Here is a 6226-nt window from a genome sequence, read left to right on the forward strand (position 1 = left end):
GATAGATAGATATACAGGGCAGCCCTTTAGAATAGTAGGGGCAAAGCCATAAACATAGACAAAGAAGGCAGAGACAAAAGCCCCTACTATGGAACAGGGCAACGGAGATTTATTCAGCATGCAGAGCTAGAAGCTTCAGCAGTTCCAGGTCGAGATCAAGATGCTATTCCATTTGATCCGGCCGCCTATAGATAAGTAGGGGCGATTATAGAGTCCGAAGCATACCTTATATATATTTGTTATTATATGAACTGCGTACATATATATTTGTTAATATACTAATTACATAATTAATGAATAGACATGTCCCTTCATGAAGGGACATGTCTCTTCATAGCCTTATTCCCAATATAAATACAAGGGAGATTGCTGCATTTGAAAAATATACAGAAATCACAGGCAGTATTATTTCATTTGCAGCAATCCTTTGATTTTAACCTGGAAAATATATTGACTTAATCTATGAGTCATATAATTTTGAAATTATAAAGTTTGAGAATGAAATATTATTCCCGTGCATCTATTATTTATTTTTTACATATTATTTCCAAATATCATTACGATGTTATATGTGAGGGGTGCCTTACGTTCTTGACATACTGTATTGCTGGAGGCTAAGTTTGATGAGAGAATTCATTGAAGAATTGGTGCATTTGAAGCATTATCGCTTTCAAATTTGTATTGAGTTGCAATCTAAGCATCTGTAGATCATAAATGAAAAGGGTGAGTTTTTATTGTGAAACATTGATACTCAGGCAGAAGTTGACTGTCTAGCACCGCTTCAATATTATGGATGCCTTGTCTTATCACTGCAATATATAGCAACTGGAGTACTGATTTATATTAACATGCAATATAGTATCCGGGCAATATCCTGATGCAGCAGGCATTGAAGATGCACAAGATGAAGTAATTGGGCTTCTGTTAATGGAAGTTAATCCTTCAAGAACAGTCGTGGTTATCTACGGCACCAGCGGCATTGGAAATACAACTCTTGCTAATGCTGTGTACAGTAAGCTTGACCTTACCTCCTATAAATTTTGCAGGCTCGATATGGAGGAAAGCTGTTCGGAGAATCATCTCAAGGCACTGCATGAGCAAGTTCTGCTTGATTTGTTGAACATAGGAATTACCTTCAGAAGCTATGTGGAGGGTCAAATGACATTGAAAGAATAATTGAAAAGAGTCGCTCAGCCTGTATTTATGTTTATCAATAATGCATTGAAAGGAGATGATCTACAAAAAACTCTGCTGCGAGATCTGGGTTGCCTTCCAAAGCAAATTAAGACTCTTGTGATGACTAGAAGGTTAGATGAGACCAACTTCCTGTTCAAGCGAGGTTAAATATTATCAATTCCTACATTTAAAGGAGTCAGAGTTACCGATTCCAAAATCAAATAGCCATGATGTACTTATAAGGCACAAATAGGATGTGTGGCTTGAATTAACTTTTAGCCCTTTTTTTAGGTTCCCGAGGTTAAATGGAGGTGTAAAGTCAAAATATACAATAAGTCACTCGAGTCATAACTTTTAAAATCCGTAGCTTCTATTGTGGAAATATAAAAACACTTCCATCAGCCTTGAAGAATTATTGTGTACCAACAGCATATTGCATGAACGGTATCTTGATTTGAGTATGGAGACATTGGTTGATTGACATAGCTGATCCTGTTGATTATTATTGCTCCATCAATTGTTGCAACCATTATAACAGTGTTCATCTTATCTCGGCAATTTAAAGAGTCTACTAACTGTTATAACAATGTTCACCTTATCTCGGCAATTTAAAGAGTCTACTAACTGTAAGGCTTGGGTTGTATCAATATGGTTTGGTGATCAATTAAGACGTACTAATTTGGATCTCCGCATGGATTATTGGATTTCGGGAGATTTATGACCATTGCATGATCCATGAAAATTATTACTTCAATCTGCTTGTAAGGTGGTTGGACCTTCATTGGAGCAGCTTAAGTGTGCCATATTTAATGTGATACAAAATTGTTTGATGATATAAAAGTGGGAATTTTACATTGTGGGGGAGAAATAATGAACAATATTTCATTCCCACTTGAACCATCCTTAGTGAGGAGTTGATTCAAAAGAGGAAACGTCTCTCAAACAATCTAAGAAGACATTTTCAGATATGAACCTTCATTTTAGCAACTCGTATCAGGGATGCGTAAATATGTATTCATTATCCTTGAGCATAGTTGGAAAACTCAGACTTGCCAAGCCCCCTAAAAGTTTGTTCAAGAAAAAATCGGCCATTTTTTTAAAAAACTCCGGAACCTAAAAAAACCGATAAAATTTAATTCAAAATACATTTTTTTGCAAATTTCAATAAGAAGATGCATCTAATGAGTTAATGAAAGAGAACACAAAGGAAACAAGTGGAGTTTAAATATATATATATATATATATATATATATATAAATGCATAGTGGGTACAAAATCGTATTCTCATGCGGAATGCTGATGGCGGGAAGCATAATAGTAAATAGTTTGTGTCAAACTAAAAGTAAATAAATCATTACAATTACATCTTCCTCTTCCTAGCTCTACTGGGATACTGTAATTCTTTATTTTACATAACATATATAGGCTTTTTGCCTTTCGTTTTGAACTCTCTTTTTTTAAATTAAAATAATAAAAATTTCAAATTTAAAAAGAGTTATTCTGAAAAACTCAGCAATTTTTTCTCTAGCCGAGTCGCAATTAAATCTGGGAAAAACTCGCCGGTCCCAAAAACTCAGCGATTAGTAGAAACTCGTTGATTTTTCGGCAATTATGTCATTATGTCCTTGAGTATTACATTTATCTACTCATTACAATCTCTCTTATTGGTATCTCTATATGTACTATTAAGAGCCATTTGTTTGATCTTTTCCTTTGCCTCTAAGTATGTTCTTGGAGGAAAAAAAGGTTGGTACTTTACACATGCTACCAATTATTGTACAGCGGTAGCTCCAAAGAAGGTTTGTTCTAGAATTCATTAGTCATCCGATGATCATGTTGGATAAATTGAGGCTCTTAAAGCAAATAATGTTGATGATTGAGATTATGAGTAACCTTCTATATTAAGAGGGAGCAATTCATTAGAGGCAACCTCAGACAAAGAGAGGGAATAGACCATGTTGAGATGGATTGTCCAATGATCAGAAACTACAGCGATTATAGGACTATGATTCATGGGATAAAGTTTCATGTACGTAGGTTGGAAGGCCTCATGCTATCAGGATACTTGTTGAACTAGGGGACCGTGACACGACTTGCTGCCAAGAGGTTTAAAGGATGATATTAGATTCAGAAGGCGTTTGACACTTCATCGGAGACAACCTTATACTAAGAGGTCAGAAAAGTTGATATCAAACTCAGAGGGAGTTTTGACACTTTATTAGTAGCCTTGAGAAGGAGGTCAAAAAGGTTAGTGTTTCTTCATGAAGAAGAAGTTCCAAGTGCAATCCCTTGTAATACATTCTTGTCTATGAGAGATAAGTTTGAGGTAAAAACCTATTCTCTGATATGTTTAATGATGGATGTCATGACAACACCGCAAAACAATATCATGGTGACTTCATGTTAAAAAAAATTATGTCATGTGTATGGGCTTGCTCCCTATGTACATCATGAGGAAGTGACGACTTCCAAATGATTATCACTTGTATTTGTAAAAGTTATTGGAAGGTGACAATCTTACAGTAACTTAAGTCATGATATACATTTTGTGTAAATGTTGAAACAGATCATGATAGATTATATCTTGTAAATCAACAACTAAGTGTTAGATGTCATTTACTTGGCAATCTATGAGTTGTTTGTATAGATATATGATAGGTGTTCAGTGAATATTATATGTTGATATTTTGCAGGCCATTACCTTATTGAGTACTTGGTGAATATCATTTGTTGAAATTCTGATAGGTTGATACTCATGATATCAAATGTGATATCAAACCTTACTGAGTACTTGGTGAATATCATGTGTTGATATTCTGATAGACCAATACTCATGATATCATATGTGATATCAAACCTTATTGAGTACTTGGTGAATAGCATGTGTTGATATTTTGATAGGCCAATACTCATGATATCAAATGTGATATCAAAATGGTGGATATCTTCTGATCATAGATATCCTTAAAAATTTGCCATTCCTAGTATTACCAATCGTGTAATATTTATCATGTGTTTATCCTCCCTAGCTAAGAGGGAATGTTAATGTTTTATAGCTTTAGTCGGATAAATCTATGAATAATTATATATGAGATAATGTGTTTAATATATATGAGATATAAGGTTATTATTATATGAGATATATATATATATATATATATATATATATATTTGTTATTATATTAATTAAGTAATTAATGAATAGACATGTCCCATGAAGGGACATGTCTCTTCATAGCCTTATTCCCAATATAAATAACAAAGATTGTTGCATTTGACAAATATACAAAAATCACAAGCAATATTATTTCATTTGCAGCAGTCCTTTGATTTTAAATACATACCCCCATCAAAACTCCACGGAACTAAGGAAAGGAGAAGTTTAAGTCAAAATTAAGGGTTGGTTTGGCCATAACGAGAGATAAGGTATTTCTTATTCACGATAAATCCTTGCAACATTTTATCTATGTACATTTCCAACGCTTTCCATTTTGTAAGGTGACAATCTCAAGACCTAACATGATGTTTATTACTAGCTTCATTAAATGAAACCACAACCATTCCACACCCACAAAAGTATGTTGTTATCAAAATCTGCCAACGTTCCCAGGTTGGATCACAAAATGGTTCCCAAGCTGGATCACAAAATGGTCTCCATAGTGCTAGCAAGCTTTTAGAAGTGGAAATAACAAATTTGTACCCTAAGAAAACCTCATTTTGTGCTTGGGGATTTTTAAGGACATTCCTTACTCCTTAATACTCTTTGTTTTAAGAAAGGTAATTCTATTTATATTACATAATAACAAGCTCACTTCAAATATTAAAAAAAGGTCAACATGATCCATTTAATTTTCCAAAATTGAACACATCTTTTAATGACTACCACACTTGAGGTTTCGACTCACATACCTGCTTGCAAAGGATGCAGTTTGTTGTTAGTGATCTGAGAGGGTCAACTTCACTAAACAACAAGAAGATACCTCAAGAACAACCAAGCTCTTAGGTGGACTTCAGATAAGAAAACAAGAAGACAAATTGAAAAACTAAGTTCATATATATTTCCTGAAGACTTTGCCTTTAATGCCAACTTATATATGATGAGGTGGAAAGTATTAGGGGAATGTAGGCTTTCATATTAAAAATACATTGGGGAGTTTTGAGGTGTAAGGAAGTATCCACATATTTTGTGCAACTCCGTAATAAACCCACTAGAGCGTGGAGATTAAAATCATGACTTGCAGGAAAAAAAACTAAGTATGGATTATTAAAGTTATGTTGTAATATTTAGCTTATAATGGTCATTTAAGTTGTGAGCAATGTTTCTGGATTAGATTGTGTGAGTTGATGCTAAAAAAACTCACACAATCTAATCCAGAAACATTGCTCACATACTAATGGATTGTGGAAATCTGATTATGTTAAGTCATTTAAGTTGTTTAGTTAGTTTTTTGTAACTTTCTATTATCTAAGCGCCACCTACCCAACATCACCCTTTACTGCCCCGGTTGGTTGCGGAACTAAGGGTGGGTGGGAGGAAGCAAAGGGACTGATTAATGATGGAGAGATAGTTCCACCCATTAATTCATGAGTCTATTAGTTAGTATTTAGAGTCTTCATATTATGTCTTTAGTGCTCAATTGTTTCCATTATGGAAAGATCTTTTGCAATCGCTTATATGAGTAATTTGCTCCTTTTTTTAATGCAAAATACAATTATCATTTCATGGCATTAAAGCATACGTTCAGCTTTGGCAAATTTTTTAAAGAAAAGTTTGTGGTCCATTTACCTAGAAATTTCATGAAAATTTCTGTAAGTTTTTTTGATCATTTTTTTCAATACTGATTGATTTTTTTTAATTTAAGATTATGGTCAATGGGCCTTGATCTACTGGTGAATTTGAATGGCTTACAAAGAGCCAGCCAGGGATCAAGTCTTGCAAAGTGCAAGGCTCTAACATCATAAGGGATGAGGCCGGGAGCGTGCCCTGGGCAATTTTGGTGGTGTGGATGCCCCTCAGTCCTTGGCTCTAAGCTGAAGAGGTGCACGTGTG

Source organism: Cupressus sempervirens, chromosome 5 (assembly GCF_028749045.1).
Source record: "Cupressus sempervirens isolate cs-2001-9-10 chromosome 5, ASM2874904v1, whole genome shotgun sequence".
Lineage (NCBI taxonomy): Eukaryota > Viridiplantae > Streptophyta > Pinopsida > Cupressales > Cupressaceae > Cupressus > Cupressus sempervirens.